The following is a 17,763-nucleotide window of genomic DNA, read 5'->3' as shown; positions in this document are numbered from 1 at the left end:
GGACTTTTGTTCTACAAGAATTACTCAGATCAATTAATCAGTTTTTGAAATAGTTGATGATTAAAAGCTGACAGCTAATTAGTTAATTGTCGCAGCTCTAGTGACACACAGAAACATCCCTAGACTGTGATTTTTTACTTTTTTGGCGACATTTTGACAGCGCAGTTGAAAGGATTTGCACTGAGCTGATAGGAGGCCTTGATGCACGGACAACAACTTCAAGCAATGTTGATAGTCTATGTTTTATTCAGCAGGGACTGAAACTGTTTTCTGAGAAGGAAGATCAATGTATAGAAAGCTTTGTGCTGCAGATAACAGAACCAGCAGAGAGGGGTGTACAGTCTACTCTTAAACACCTTTCAAAATTTGCATTCCCAATTTTTTTTTTGTTGAATTTGCATCCCGGCCTTGTACTAAGATATGTCAGCAGTAGACCGGCTTTGGATTCCTGTGCACTTAATTGATGGTGAATAATGCTGTCTGCTTCTGACGAGGCGACTGATGTTAATGAGGAGGTAAAGAGGGATGCTCGGGCTTCCTGGTGATTTAAAACAACATGAATATGGAAAATTGGAAATATGACTGGCAGCTGACTTAAAAGTTCAGGTTGCAGTGGTGTCTTCCTGATTTTTTTGGGTGCTCACAATGTGGAAATCCGAACTTTTACACCCCGCTAAAGTGTTTGTCTAATTGACAGCGGATGGGTAAATGTATATGAACACATTGCCTCCTCTCTGCTTTGGTGTGTACCATCCCCTCAGCGCTCACCGGGGAATCTCTGCTCAACACACACACCTCTCAGGTTGCCGGCTTGTTAACATAACTTCAGTCAGACGCTGGCGTTTAAAATGTATTTAAAGATTTAATTCTTCCACTTTAAGGAATCCTTGACTCTGAGCGGGAGGAGCTGATTAATGCAGCCGAGCCTGTCACACAGGCTACAGGCAGAGGGAATAAAAACCAATGTTTTACTGCCAAGGCAAAACGGAGCTCAAATGTAAATAGCAGGGAGATAGACAGAGAGGGTTTTGTGTTTATAAAGCTTCAAAACCGCCTCAACCCTGCGAGACACCGGAGACACGCAGACACACACCGACATAGCGGGCCGCCTCCCTGCCTCTCCCTGCCTCAGCGGGGCTTTGATCAGACGGAACCTTTTATGGGGAATGACTGGCGAATGCACCCGCTGCTGTCACTACAAATCTACCTCACCGAGCGCACGGGGAGGCGGGGAGGGAGGGAGGGGGTGGGGGGTTCGGTGTGTCGGTGCGGAGCCGGGGAGGAGGGGGAGGGAGCCGGGGAGAGACTCGGAGAGCAACGGAACCTTTCATCTCGTCCTCGCCGGCTCACGCGGGGCGGCACCTGCTGAAAGCTGCACTTGACTCGCGCCTCTTCCACCTGCGCCGCGCGCTCGCAGAGTGTGTCAGACAAGTTTGAGCGCAGCTACTGTAACCGCTGCAGCCGGCAGCAGGAAGCAGGCTGCAGCCCGGGGTTTCACCCGCTTTCACAAAACAAAACTCACTGCAGATGTAATATATTCGCTGCTAAATTATGCCTGCTTTTGAAAAACAAGAAGAAGTTTAATTTTTGGACCTGAAAAAATGTAAGAATTGGAGGAAACTGGGATATGACGCCCCCCTTAAGAAGAATGTCTATCAATAAAAACTAGTTAATTAAAAGATATTAACTTTTTTTTTTTTTTTTAATTAAAATAAGTATGAAAATAGTTTAGTAATTTGGAATTGGTGAGCCTAAGATAAACGCTATAACTCTATTTTAACTTTGTTATTATAGTTGCCCATGCTGATAGGTAACTACGGAGTAACCATGCCTGTGTGCCTGTGTGTGTTTTTGTCTGTTAACAGTCTAGCACTTTACATGAGTGGAGTTTGAACCTGAAACTTCATACATGACCTCGGTATGGTCCCTTCTCAGAGTGATTAGATTTTGGGGTCAACACATGCACTGGTGACCGCCACAGAGGTCAAAGCCCGCATTTCCCAAAAACAACTCTCTATGACTGAAAATGTACAAAAGACATAAGTTTAGTATACTACCTTAGGAGGACATTCGAGGCATATAAACTGGTGATGTAAAATATGACCTTGAGACAAAGGTCAAGGTCATGAATACATTGAGCAACTACGTCCCTCTACTGAGTGCTCTCCAGTTTAAATTCATGACTACACTAGCAAAGAATTCAAGCTAGCTAGCTAGTGCTACAGCAAACTAATATAGCATAACACTGTTAGTGTAACATAAAGTCAGCTAGTTAGCCTTTCACATGAATAAGTACACATTTTTATTGCTGGTTAGCTATTGTGTTACTGTATTACATAATAGAGTACATAATTTATTACATATCTCAACATTAGCAAGGTGAGAGTGTTGGACATTATTGAAGTCCATCGGTGACCTCTTAATCCATATGGAGTTGGGGTCTTCCCTTAAAAGTTCTACTCTTACATTTTCACATATTACAAAAAAGTATTTGTCCTTTTTTTGTTAAAATCAAATAAAGAGCCTCCATATGGTTCTCATGTAAACAGTTAAAATAGTTTGTATAGGTATATTCTCATAATTATCATTCTTCACAACTTGCAGTGACACCACAAGTTCAAATTCATCACACAGATTTCAACATAGATTGACGCTGTGTTGTGAAATATTTATATGATTATTACGTTCACTCAGCTATTGTAACTTATTCTACACATTTGAAAAGAAAGTAAAAGCAGCCTAAGTGATCGTTGATCTGTTTGTAGTTTCATTGTACACTTTGTGAGTACAAACAAACCAAGCTGGTTTCGAAAGCAGCTACACAATGTCACAGAATGCAAAAAAAATCTTTACCCCGCCTCACATGCATCATAGGTCCCCTGATGTATCATAGTTACCTTACTCCTCCCTCATGTTCAGAAACCACATGTCATGTTCACATTAAAACTCCCTACAATCTCTTTTCAGTCTGTCTTATGTTCTGAACATTGTGGCCTTGCACAATGTCTTCTGAGCAGGCAATCGTGTCAAAGCTGTCTTAGACAGTTAGCACATGGACCTTTATCACATATTAGGATTTTCAGCCTTCTGATTATAAACCATCATTATATTTAGCTTATGTGACTGCATTTTTCCACATGCATATTTAACATATGTAAACATGATTCAAATGGCCTCAGTGGTTATACACTTGAAAACATTTTTCCGACAATTGAAGTCAATTTATCTGTTTTATTGATCTGATTCTAAAAGATGAAGTGTAAAAGGCCCAGCATTTAACACGTAGTTATTGACTGTTCATTGATGTAGTTAATAGCAATAGCAATAGCAAAAGCAAAGTTACCCTACAGTATAAAACAAATTTACCTGACTAATTTAAAAATGAAGATTAACACCCAATAAAATTGTACGTGGAAAACCCAGTGAATTGAAAATGTCCCCAATGATAAACATTTTGGGACAGTAGAGAGGGAAAAGTCTCTTTTAACAGGAGGAGACCTTCCAGCAGAACCAGGCTCAGAGAGGACTGCCATCTGCCTGGTTGGGTTGAGGGTGAAGGGAAGAGAGATGAGGAAAGCAGAGACAAACAGACTAACAAAACAGAACATAAACACTGGACATGTCAGTGGGACTAGTAGCTGCAATTGAGACACTGCAACTCCAGAGCCAGAGACACCTGCAGAGAGATGCAACATGCAGTAGTACATATAAATGCCTGGAGGGAGTGAAAGAATCATAGAAAACCCGAGAACACTCAGGTGAAGACAACCATATGAAGAAGAGAGCCAAAGTAAAGCACATCAACAAGGTTTTTTGTTTGTTTGTTTGTTTGTTTTTTTTAAAAAAACGTAGAGCTATAGAAGTAAAATGATAGAAGAGTGACAAATGTTTGCTTACTTGTAGGAAACAACTGATGTTAAAATCACTTTATACAGGAAAATTCTGAAGCTCCTGGTATTGACAAATGTATTTTAAGTCACACTGTTTTCATCGTCCTGTCCAGGGTGTCCCCTGCCTTCGCCCTAAGTCAGCTGGGATAGACTCCAGCCCCCCATGACCCTAGTGAGGATTAAGCGGTGTATAGATAATGGATGGATTTATGTTGTCATCGTGTGAGCTGATGCTAGTTAAACATAACTCACATTGCAGCAAGCATCACAGTTAACAACGAGTCAACATCAGTCAGCGGCTTTGTTAGCTCCACAGTCTCCAGCTGGTATTATTCAATGAACAGTATACTGATCCACAAAAACTAAACCTCAAAATCTAAAATCAATGTTCACAGAATAACTATAGCAAGAGTTGTAGACTGCCTACAGATAAAGCATCAACAACATTTTTTTAAGTAGCTAGCCTAGATAGCCTAGATTATCACCTCTTAATATTCACTTATTCACAGAGGTAATATAAGGTTACAGGAGACATTTACAGGGTCACTTAAACTGTTGTTGTGCAACACGCATTTACTATTAATCACAGAGTGACACTAACTGGTGGCGAAATAATACATTCTATAAAATTCTGAGCTCTGCAAAGTCATCTGTCTTCTTTCTCACTCAGTCATAATCACAATAAATGAAACATTAGAATAGTCCTTCTCAATGTTTAGAAACACTTCTGATACTACAGTTAGCATAAGGAAATCATTTAGTTTTTTTTTTTTTTTTTTACAACAAGGCCTTAATAAGATCAGGAACAAACCATTAGGTGGACACTGAATGAGATTATTTTGTCAGCTGCTGTTTCTAAAGTCACAAATCAACTTCCAAGCTCTAATTTAGTTTTAATCTGAAGTGTTGATCTTTGTGTTAAAAGGCCTGTCAATCACTTTAGGAGTGAGAGCAGATTTTGATCATGTGTCTACATTTTTTGGTGATGGGATGACAATTTTCGCCCCATATTCAGACTTAATTACCATTTTGTTTCATTTCATTATTCTGTTTGAATGACTCGTTTCAGAGATGTATGCAATAATTCAAAACTCCGGCCTGGAATCACGTAGGGTAATTTTGTTTAGCCTATAATTTTTAAAAAAAAAGTGTTTTTTTAAATATGCATTTGATTTATTTGTGGTCATATAAGTGCTAAATCTTTGTGAACTGACCATGTTAGGATCAGTTGTAAGCTGCGAGGGGCAGTAAATTTGGGCCTCCTGACTATAACTCAGTAATAGCTCTGAGACAGTGAATATGCTCCAGGGCCCCTTCCTGGCCCTGGGCCCCCTGAATCACCATGCACTGCTCCTCACAAGTGTTTCTGGTTGTAGTACTGCTATGTTTGTCCTTCCCTGACTTTTATTACATTTTTTAGCTCAGAGCTATTTTAGTTGGATCACATTTAGTTATCAGAAGCTTCCAGTTTGGTGCATGCAATAAAATATTTCATGTGTAGCGTTCAGCTTGCTCTACTAGTCTCCACACTTACTTTGTCTCCGGTTCTCACATATCAGGAAGCCTGTATTTAGGTGTGGCATCAGCTTGATCAATAATGCAATTACTCCATTTTAGTATGAAGACCTGGTTTTAGAGGCAGCGTGGCGGTGCAATGGTTAGCACAGTTGTTTCAGAGCTAGAGGGCTTTGAGTTTATGTGCTGTTTACATGTTCCCCACATTGCCTGTGTGAGTTTTATTTAAATGATCTGGCTCTCTCCCACAGTCCAAGCACATACATTTCAGGTTAACCTGCATTAGACTTGCAACTTGTCCATGCGTCTCACCCAGTGTCAGCTGGGATAGGCTCCAGCCCCCAGCACTCTCCTCGAGGATTAGTGAGGTGTAGCTAATGGACAGACTTGGTTTATGGTTAGGTCAGGGATTAGGGTTCGGGTTGGTTTCCAGGAAACCAACATGCAGACGAGTTACAGCATTCATACAAGACTTATAAACAAACAGCCATAGACTAATTCTTTGTTGACTCCATATACTGGAGGCTCTGTATATATACTGTATGCTGTATCTACACACTGAAGCCTTAACGAAACTATTTACTTACTACTGTAGGCACTGTAAATTCAATGTTTGAGTTCAGGATTTTCTTGACATTGACGTGCAACAAGACAAGTATTATATTAGGCAACACAAGTACAAAATGTAAAACAACAAACAAAGTAAAACAAAAAAAAACCTAAGCTAAATCAACTTTGGAAACTATTTTAAAAACTGATAACTACATAAACTCTAAAATAACTTTAGTAATACAGGATTGAAATGTTGCTCCTTGCTGTTGCCTCCATTTATCAAACACACTACTGTTTCAAAGAATTTGTTGTTTGTTATACACAGGTCAGATAGTGATCACTTGCAGTATTGTGCGAGAATTCCACCCCAAGTTATGAATTTCTTCATTGTATTCTATACAGACTTTGAGTTTTGGACTGCAGCCACATATTATTTTCATTCCTCAATCATACATGAGCTTTTTTTCTTCCAGGTAATAGTATCTGTCTCTAAAACATCTAAAAATTGAGAGAAATGTCTCTCACAAAATCCCAGACACCCAGGTGATTTATGCAGAGTTCTTGTTTTGTCCAATCAACAGTTCAAATCCCAAATATAGTCACTTTGTAATTACATAAATCAGAGAAAAGAAGCAAATCAGTATAATTTCGAAGCAACATCCAAATGTTGCCATAAAATAAATGATTTGTTCCAATTTTGTTGCCTATGTATGTTTATTTGGTCCTATCTTTATTGTATGTATGCTGGGGTTACTGCCAGTCTCTTGAAACAACCAATCTGATCCTAATTCACACTTTGATGGACAATAAAAACACAATCTTTTCCATCTTCAACAGATTCCACTGCGCTCGTCCCTGCAGGTACGACTCAATAACACCCCGAGACATTAAACAGATAGTGCAGTTCCTAACAGGTGCAGCCAGTGCACCGAACTGTGGTAAACTACCGACGTTGATCTGATCAGGGGCCTGTGTGCTTAAGACGCTGGATCTTGGTGGATTCTGGAGCGAACCTGGGCATCTTTAGCAGCCCGCAGACACACACACACATTCACACGCTCGTAAATACATCTCGACGTCTGTCGGTTGTGCACCGGCTGTACACAGGTGGATGGCAGAGGCTGTGTGTGTGGAGCAAGTGGATTATGAGGAACGGTAATTGGCTGTCCAGAGAAGCTACCCATATGTATCTGTGTGTGTGTGTGCGCTCTGTCCGGAGTTCATCATGTTCTCATAACGGTCAGTTAGGGTTGTCCGCCAGGCTCGATCTCCTGTCGGGATTGTAAATGTTATTGATCAGATGCATACGCCGCATCCATAACGAGAGCTGAGGCACTGTTTTCTCACACACACACACACACACACACACACACACACTGGAGTACAACTCATTAGAAGCCGTACACACTCATAGACATATCCTCATTAACACTCCCTAGTCATACACACTAAACATCCATACACATCTAGTTGTCAGACAGCACACACACTGACTGAATTAGTTGAGTGAGATGGGGAGGGGAGGAGAGGGGGGAGCGTTATGGATGGGGGGCACAAAATGTGGACATGAATAGTGTGTGTGCAGCATGTCAGTGTGTGTGTGTGTTTGTGTGTGAGTGTGCATGGTCGAGGGTGTTTGTGTATGTATTCCAAGCATGACATTTGTGTTAGTCTATGGGTGCGCGCAGGAGAGTGTATCTGGATGTTTGTGTGTGTGTGTGTGTGTGTGTGTGTGTGTGTGTGTGTGTGTGTGCGTGTGCAGCGCGTGTCAGAGTCTGTCAGCCCCAGCGTCTCGTGTCAGGGCGAGAGGCAAGACATTAACAACTTCTGTCATTCTGCTGACAAAATGGTGGCAGAAGATTTCCCATGGTGCCCTGATGACTGCTGGCGTTTGTCAACAAGCCCTGTCACCGCGGCGATGAGGGGAGGGTGAGGTGGTGGTGGTGGTGGTGGTGGTGGGGAGAAAGAGAGGGGGGGAATGGAGGAGGGTTAGTGACAGGCCCCGGACCCGTTCCCATGAGCACCAGGGAAAGAGAGAAGGTTTGGTGTGTGTGTGAGTGTGTGTATATATGTCAATGTGTGTATGAATGTGTCAGTGTGTGTGTGTGTGTGTGTTTGTGTGTTGTAAGGGGAGAGGGAAAGTTGGGAGGCAGGAGGGAGGAAAGGGTTGTCTCTCAGCAGCTTTCATACATAGACTATGAAAAAACCAAAATGAGCTGTCACTGCAATTCCCAGGATGCCTTGCTGTTTAGCATAGCAGCAGCAGCAGCAGCAGCAGCATGAACATTGTGTGTGTGTGTGTGTGTGTGTGTGGGCCGGTAAGCTGATAAGCTAACTCTCTCTCGCTCTCTCTCTCTCTCACACACACATACACAATCACACACACACACCTACACACACACACACACACAGATAATTAAGCAGAGCAGAAGCTCCCCCTGACGCGAGGCAGAGCTCATCTGCATTTTGGCCTCCGGCGCGCAGTTAGGAGCAACGCCTGATGGAGGGAGAGAGAGAGGGCAAGTGAGGGAGGGAGGGATGGAGGGAGGTAGAGAGGGAGAGAGAGAGTGAGGGAAAGAGAGGGAGAGAGAAAAAGGGAGAGAGAGGGTAAGGAGCCAATTAGCCAGCTGGATGGATGAGTGACTGACAGCACTCTTGACACACTGCTATCCGGGCTTTTCTGTTGCACACACACACACACACACACACACACACACCTTCCTCCCCGTCTCTCCTTCCATCCATCCATCTCTCTCTCGTCTCAGCCTCCTTCCCTCTCTGTATCTGTCTCATGCTGTGTTGGTGCCTCTTGTTCACGCCTGCATCCTGCGCTCTGCATAAGGTTCACGCTCCAATCACGTCCCCCCACAGGGCTCAAATGTCCGATGACCTTGTCCAATGAGAGCGCCCACTGAGCTGCGGGCCCCGACTGAACGGGTCAGAGGTCGTCATCCCGCCAGTTTGCAGACAAAAACTTCATAAAGAGTTGAAGTCATGACATCACGTCTGGGCTTCAGCCTCTGTTCCACGAGTCACGGTGCAGACTCTTATTTAGCATTTATTTCATCAGCCTCTCTGAAACAATGGAGCGACTTCTTTGGGCTTACTTTCCATATTTTAAGGCAAATTACCATCCACTATAGCAGCCACCATGAGAAAATGAAATCTTTGTGCGTGTAATAAAGTTTAATAATGATTACTTGGAGCGTGATGAAAAAACTCCAGCTGGTGTGAAGAAACTACAACTGTGGTCACCTCGGTCTTAATGCCATCCCAATGTAGCCTATTTCATATTCAGAAAATTAATCTTTCTAGATCCCAAATATAACAACTTCCACAGCATTTGAGCTTTTACTTCCTGCAGACTCCCTGAACTCAACTAAAATCATCTCCTCTGTCCAGCCTGTTTTGCAGCTGTGGAACAAGTTAGTGAATAAACTAACCACACAAGGCGACCTACAACATTTAGTGGGCATGGACTGCCGACGATGGCACCAGATTTCCCCCAGACAGCAGCACAATAGTTGCCTTTGATTAAGGTTTCAAGTGTGAACTGGTCACTGCAGAGGCTGGTTTTGGTGGGAACCCTTAGTTGTCCATCAGCTCTTCACAAAATCAGTCTTCAGGATCTTGTCATTCTTAGAAAAATTCAGGACTGAGCTGTTAATTCTAACCTCCGAGGAAGATGCATTTGCTACACAAGGCCGTATCTAGCTTACAAACTGTAGACTGCACATACATGTCAACTCCCTCAGATACCCATCTGTGTTATCCATATCTATAGAAAATCTGTAGGCGCTCTAAACAGCAATGCTTGATCAAAAAAAAGCACCAAAAAATGATGCTCAGCTGTGCCATCATATCAGCAAAACACGATGAATACGCCAACTGTGCAGTCTGTGTGAGACACCAAAGTGGCAGCAGCTGGTGTGTATGATGCAAAAGAACATTTTAAAACCAAACTGCAACAAAGGAGAATACATCAGAGGAAGAATCAGCCACAAATAATGATGTTTGCGTGTCTTAAATGCTGGGATAAATTTGAAGTGCAGGCTTGTACAATCTATTGATGGCTGTAGTGGAATACCAAACATATATTGATGCTGATTTATTTAGAATCTGTATGATTTAAGGTTTGCATTCGTAAAATATTCGAATGGAGGAAAAAATGTATACCATACAGGCGTTCTGTATAAGTTGATTTATGTGGCTGCAGCATCTTGACTGACTGGGATTGGAGCTTTAGGTTGGGTTGGTTAGACAGCTATTTAAATTCCATTACCAGGTCAAGCTACCTGAAATGTGATGGACGAAGTACCTGCATTGCTCAAAAACACTTCACCAGACAGCACTGCAGAAAAGGGCGGGAGGAAGGAGTTGATGCGACAGATTGCTGACCATGCACAAATTATCAAGGTCCTTTAGGAATTCAGAAAGTTTTCTGGAGTTTGGCAGTTTTGTATAGCCACAGAGTATGATACAAAACTACTGTACCGGAACACAAAATGATATACATAATGGCTTTTACTCTGGTCTAAAGTAAGTCATCATCCAGAGGCCAGTTCAGAGTCAAGCTGAATGAGATGCTACGGTGTCACCATGACGTTGAGGCTGGCTGCTGTTAATCTGGGACAGTACAAGTCCCGTCTCTGAATAATAATGCTGCCTAAAGATTTGTGGTCACTGACTATATATCTTGTTAACTAACTGTTATATGTGTCTTCTTAGCCGTTAAATGGGTCCAGTTCGGTCTTTGATTCTAATTAGGTTCAGTCATTTTCATTATGAAACATTTTGGTTTAATTCAGCACTCACACGGTGTTCTTCAAGGCCAATGCCTTATCTTGCAATCCTAAAGAAAGCGGTTCATATCTTTCCACAGTCTTTTCTTTGGCCACGCACCACCTCTGCTATTCACCTACTACTAAGTTTTAATGAAGTCAAACAACTCAAAGTCAAACAAATGGCAACCGTGTACACTTGTGCAGGAGAAAAGATTTCAGAACATTTTAATGAACAATGTTTGAATCCAACAATGATCACATATATCTACAAGTCAAAAGATTTGCTTTCTTATAAGAGAACCACGTAAAATGGTTATAGCCCCTACATAGGATAACGTTTGGGGTAAAATAAATAAAATATCTCCACTATAACAGCATCATACAAGTGCTTTATATGCATTTGCTTACATACTTTACATAAGAGCATGTTTTTAAGGTCACAATGTTCCATCAAATGGAAAGATTTCTTATTGTGGCTCACTTTATATGAATTTCTACAAAATTCATATTTGGATTTTGGAAACTTTGGGATCTTAACTAGATTACAAAAATAAAATCCTGCGGGTTTGAACAATGTTCATCTGCAAAGCATGAGTTTCTAATGCCTGTCCTACTGGCCCACTCACAGGTTTGACCAATACACATCAGAATGGTCATTGTTCTGTACTACTCTTGGAAATTCTCATCTGAACCTCTAAACATTGCTTCTGTTTCTGACTTGTATTATTTGTCCACCTAATATAATCCAAACAGAGCAGGACACTTATGTAGAGTTATTAATATATAATATCTACATGTCTTCACAGTGTGTGTCACTGTACATGCTGCTAAAATGCCACATGGAGTATTAGAGTCTGTCTAATTACTTTACCAGCTTTCTTTGGAAAATCAATCAAATAAATGTTCAAGTGAAGTAAAGCAAGGAGAGCATTCATTTCCATTGAAACCACCAGGAATTAAAAGCCCTTCATTAGCGATGCAGGTAGCGTATTACACACGGTGCTCATTCTGAGGCAGAGAGCATCACACTTTCTAACATCTTATTCAGATGTACTGAGGTGGGTTAATTAAAAAAAAAAGAGACACACATAATTACATCAAAATTTAAAAGATAGAAACCATTGCGGCCTGAATTTTGTCTGACTTGTAGAAATGACTTAAAAGTAGGCTGCATGTTTGCGCACCAAGCAAACAGCTCTAACGCTGTATTTTTCATCTGTCTGATCTGATTACCTGCACAACATGAAGTTTCCTGTTGCCACTCCCCACCATGTGCTCTACAGTCTCTGTGACCTTACAGTGTGATTTGGAGAGTGATGAAGTCAAAACAACAACTTTGTACATACTGTGTATTTTAAAGCCTTTCCGTGACTTGGCTGCCCGAACTGGTGACAGCATGAAGTGACAAAATGGCTCCATGTTTAAAACAGTAAGTGTGCACCTAATATTGTTGCATCATCACTGTATACTTATACTTGTTATTTCCTGTGATCAGTGGCACATGTAGCAGCAGTGACATCTGTCTGGATTATTGTTTTTTTGTTTCATTTTATTTGCAACATTTATCCAAGGAGGGGTACTGCTTAGCATTAGATCTGTTTGGATGTCATGTATAAAGTTACAGAAAGACACATGAGATCAATAAAAGATGTCTCAAATGGAAGTCATTTAAAAAATAAAAAATAAATGCTTTAAGGTCATACAAACTCATGTCATGAAGCAATTCGATGAAGCCCTCATCACCGTACAAACCGCCCGTATTTGTTGAGTATTAAGTGAAAATTCTACAACTGTATTCTGAATGGCATCAGCCCGCTCTGAATTATTTGTTTGAAAGCACAAATCCTATTCAAAGATGCCATCACCAGAGCAACAGCAGCAGCAGCAACTGTTCCTTTGTGGTCTGTGGGGCACATACTTGTTGAATTGAGTTCAACAAACAGAATGTTTCAAGACATTTAGTCCTTTTTAATAAATAAATAAATGAACAAACAAAAAAGAAAATAAATGAAGGGAGGATGTTGGATAGTTAAAATAAAATCTAAATAAATAAAAAATATTTGGGGGGTAATTAAGTTTTTTTGGAATAATTATTTACTCAAGACATTTCTATTCTAGTGCTGATATTCAGGGTTGAGTCAGATTACTTTGTCAGCTACTAAATATATATATCCGATAGAAAGCATTAAAAAGTAAGTATTAAAAACATGGACTTGGCCACAAAATTATGACTTCCTCAGATATTATTTTTTCTCTTTAACCATCTCAAGTGCATTTTGTATTTTCACTGTGGCGTTCTGTGTGTTCTACAATGTGTTGGATGCTGTTTCTTTTGTGTACGTGTTTGTCGCTGTTGTTTTTAAATTAAAGGACACACGGATAATGTTGCTCCTGTAAAAGCAAGATGAGCACTTACTCAAGAAATTCATCTTCCATTCCCACATTTTTTCCGCAACGTCAGCTGACTAACTGAGAAGGAAGCTTGCTTCTAAATGTTTCTTCAGATTTGTAGTTGAAATCTTTGTGGATGACAACAACTTTTTTTTGTGTGTTGCACATTTCTAAAGTTGAAGTGATGGCACCATTGGCAGAAATGAACGGTGATTGGAGCACTTGTCTAAGAAGCCCTGTATGTCAGATATGCTTTTCATGCGCTGCTTATCATGAAAAACATGTCATCATTTTGAAATTGCCATATCTTATAGCTGTAATCAGAATGATTTAAGCAAATGTTGGCAATCTAGTTATGTAATCGTGATTATCTCTGTGTAACTTAACTGTAGTTCTGTGCCCAAGACAAGTTTTCCTCTGGGGACGATGAACTTTACTTCAAACTGAAAGAAAAAGTAAGTGAAGAGGTGGTATAAATACAGGCGATGTCCAAAGAAGGAGGTAAACTGAAGTGACAGACTGGGCCTTGCTTTAGGCACTGCAAACTAAGATCATTTGCTCCAAATAAAATTACAAGCTGAGCCGTTAATCTTCCTGGTGTAGCAAAGGGCCAGAATCAGTTTGAGGAGGAATCCATCAGTCAGTCTCTCCACCTCTATGACGTACAAAAGAAACACTGTGACCAGAAACACTCAGAGGTGATATCTCACCAAAGTTTTCTCCTTATTTCCAGATTAAAGTGGTTCTCCAGTGATTTAGCATTGCACTCTTATAAGGATAAGGGACTTGCAACTGACTGATAACAAAATCGGGGTCATGACTGAAGCACCAAAGACTGAATGCTGGATCCTACATTTCCCATAATGCAACCCATTTTCACTTTCCCCAGACCTGCAGTGTGAATAGTTACCTAAAATATATTTAATGATGATCTATTTTTCATGACTAAATACAAACTGATATTTTAAAACAGGAACTACAATAAAATGTAGTTTCACCAACGATTAAAAATTAAACGATGTTCGAGTCGGATGTACGGACAAACAAGCTAATCACTGCTTTTATTCAAAGTGTTTTCAGTTAGTTGCAGCATGTGTGGAATCACACTCGGCAGCTCCTGATCAAAGTTTTCTCCACCACCCAAAATGTCTCCTGTGTTACTGCTGGTAATTAAGAGGCATCTGTCAGGAAACTTATCTGGCAGTTCTTGAAAGCGATGAACTTATGAACCAAACTCATCTGCAAGTTACAGCGTGAGGCAGCAACAAAACAGCTGTTTATGTACATTACTCTGTCATGTGTCTGTTAGAAGGAATAAGTCAGTTCCAGGATGAATGATGGAGCTCCATCTAAAGCTTCCTCTAGATATTCACCCAAAGATATCGTTTGAAAACTGTATTTTTTTCCCAGCTGTCTCCTCTCAAGCCGACCAGTAAGCAGGATTTTAGTGAACAAGGGAGTGAATCATCTACAGAATGAGATGGACACTGGGACAGTATTGTTATTTGGTTTTTCTGGCGTTTCAGATAACACCTTCACAGATTGCACCCGCATTTAATCAATGAAATGTCCCAACAAAATGAAATGAAAAGAGAAACAGCTCAAAGCACGTTTGATCCAAAATTGTTTGTTCAAACTAAACGGAGGAGACGTTTCACCTCACCTCCTTACAGTTCAACTGGAGGACTGACAGGCGCAGACAACAGCAGAGGGCATGACTGTGTTTCTGCAAACTGTATGCAAATGTGTAACAAGAAGACACCAAAACACATGCGAGAAGCAGATGTAGGATACGTGTGGGTGGAAGTGAACATTTGGAGAGAGGATGTATTGCCGTCGGTTGACAGGAACACAGTTGGAGGGGCTGGAACAGGAGGGCCTCCTGACAAGCTGCTGCAGCTTCCTGTTGGCCCACGGAAAGACGCCTGAGAAGCAGGAGAGACGGAGAAAGCGGCGGAGGAGGCACAGCTGGAGCGAGCGAGCCGACACATCTGTATGACGGAGAGAGAAGAAGAAGAAGAAGAAGAAGAGGCTGGAGGGATGGATGAGAACAACAGGCAGAAAAAGTTGGACAGTTTGTTAGTTTAGACACTAATTATTATTGTGTTTCTTAAAGTGCAACACATCCATGTCGTTGCAATAATGCTCACCTCTTCTGCTGTTTAAATGTTGTGTTTCAAAATTTAATCTGCACATAAAGTATGTCAGTAAAGGGTAAATATTGAAAAAAGTATTAAAAGAAATCTTGGAAGGCAGCAGGGTTTGATAATAAATATAGGTCTGGAATATTTTTATTTATACAGTAAATTATCTATTTTGTAATATATTTATTTGTAATAGTGTATCAACTGTAAAAAATGAATATTAAATTATAGCTCGGCCATGGAATAAAAATAAAGCAAATACATTTTCAAGAGGTCTCCGTGCAATCAGCAGTATAAATGCAAACACAACTTCTGCTATGTTCCAGTGCTTAATTTTAAATATTAGTTTTGATGTCATATTTTCATCTGTAGTGATTCATTAAAGGTTATATTTCAAATAGTTGTTGGGGATGATCAGTTATCGTTCCATTTTTAGGGTGATTTAATGTTTGCTGAATTAGACAAATTAAAAAAAAATAAAAAATAGAAGGAAAAAAAACACAAAAACAATTGTGCTATATTACAGGTTTAATTTATGACCGTCAACAATTGTTCAAAAATGGCTCAATGTCATCAATAAGGAATAGTTTAGTGTGTTTTTAATGTGGCCTAAAGGTGCAGGTAGTGACAGTAGACGTTTAGAAAATACACCAGACAGCAGTGATCAGATCTGTTCCAGAAAATATTAACAGAGCTACGCCTGCATTCCAGGTTCTAAATTGTCTGTAGGTGTGAATGTGAGTGTGCTTGGTTGTCTGTCTCTAAGTGTAGCCCTGTGATAGACTGGTGACCTGTCCAGGGTGTCCCCTGCCTTCGCCCTGCCTTGGCTAGGATAGACTCCAGCCCCCTGTCAGATAATGGATGGCTGGATGGATGGATGGACACCTGCATTCTCATGTTATTTCACCACTACTGCCCGTATATTAAAATCTATTGATAAAAGTCAGTTTTCCCTCAGATGGTATTTTATCACACTCCTATCTTCATAACTACTCTAACCACCCTTAGTGTACAAACCCATCTAAAAACATCCACATTCCACAGCCATCAAGCTGAGAGCAGATATATGTCTCTAAACGTTTGGAAGATGTTCTCAGCAGACAGTTGTGAAACCGAACAGTGTATTAGAGGGAAACAAAGTGGAACAGAGCTGCAGAATGAGAGCAAGATAGACACAGAGGGGTTCAAACCAGAGACTTTGCCTTACTTTTTTTTTTTTTTTTAGCCTTTTGCCTTCAGGTCACAAGATGTTGCAGAGATCACGATGCCCAGGCTATGACCAGGCTACCAGGATGGACGTCATGTGGCCACTGATGAAGACTATCTTGTATGTTGTACTAAGCGTCTTCTTTTTTTTTTCTTTTCTTTTTTATTTAAATGAAAACCTCACTTCACTTTGCATTTATTTTGAATTCCTACACAGCGATGTCGACATGGAACAGGACAGAAACCTGCTTATTCGTGCTCTAGTGTTTTGGCCCTGAAGTCAAATGTTTCCACTTCAGACAGCCAATGTAATGCCTCACAAAAGATACACAATAAATGCTGTACACCCTAACCTTACCATGACAATGCCTCTTACGCTGCAGTTTTTTATCAATCAAATCAGCTATTCTGTGCGTAAACATTATATTTGCTCTGCTCGTCTCCGTGACAAAATGCTTCCAGCTGGTTCAGAGAACTGAGAGACAGGAGGAGGGACGAGAAGGGGGGATGGACAGGGGATGAAGGAGGAGAAGAAGAGGAGGTGAGGGGGCTGAGTGACGGGCAGAGAGGTGCTGGTGTGTGTCTTAGACGAAGGGATGGAGGGAGTAAATCCTTTTCTTCATCATTACCTCGTCTCTGCCACTGCCCTCACCTTAATTAGTCTCAGAGCAGCTCGCCCGGCCAGAAGTCTGCCTCATCCCTCCATCCATCCCTGTACCCCCTTCAAACCTCCCCACCACCACCCCCTCCCTCCTCATCCCTTTCACCTCCTTGTCTTTCTTCCTCTGCTCTCTCTTTTTCCTCCAGCGATTTCCACACTTCCTCTGTCTCTCTCACGTTGCGCTTCATCTTCGTCTCGGTGGAAATTGACTGAAATACCAAACCCCTAACCCCACAATATCAACAGCTGTGCAGCTATACACACACACACACACACGCACACACACACGCACAGCACAAAGAGCTTAATGTTGGTAAATACCGCAGACACACACACGTACACACACACACACACACGGAGACATACGTGGCTGCTCCAGGCTTGGCAGCTATAAATACAGAGGATTGCAAAGAGGAGGAAACTCGGTTAAAAAGTTAAGTGGGGAAAAAAGCGGCGCAGTGAGATTGACACCCCGACGTCTCAGCTCTCTAGAGGCTAAATTAGGAGATCCACAGCTTCACACACACACACACACACACACACACACACACCGACAGACAAGCACACCTTGAGTGAATGCACATTCACACAAACTCATAGTTTTAGTTTCGTACGGTGCA

This window comes from Stegastes partitus, unplaced genomic scaffold (genome assembly GCF_000690725.1).
Source record: "Stegastes partitus isolate 25-593 unplaced genomic scaffold, Stegastes_partitus-1.0.2 Scaffold142, whole genome shotgun sequence".
NCBI lineage: Eukaryota > Metazoa > Chordata > Actinopteri > Pomacentridae > Stegastes > Stegastes partitus.
The sequence above is the reverse complement of the archived record's forward strand: the minus strand, read 5'-3'. Positions refer to the sequence as shown.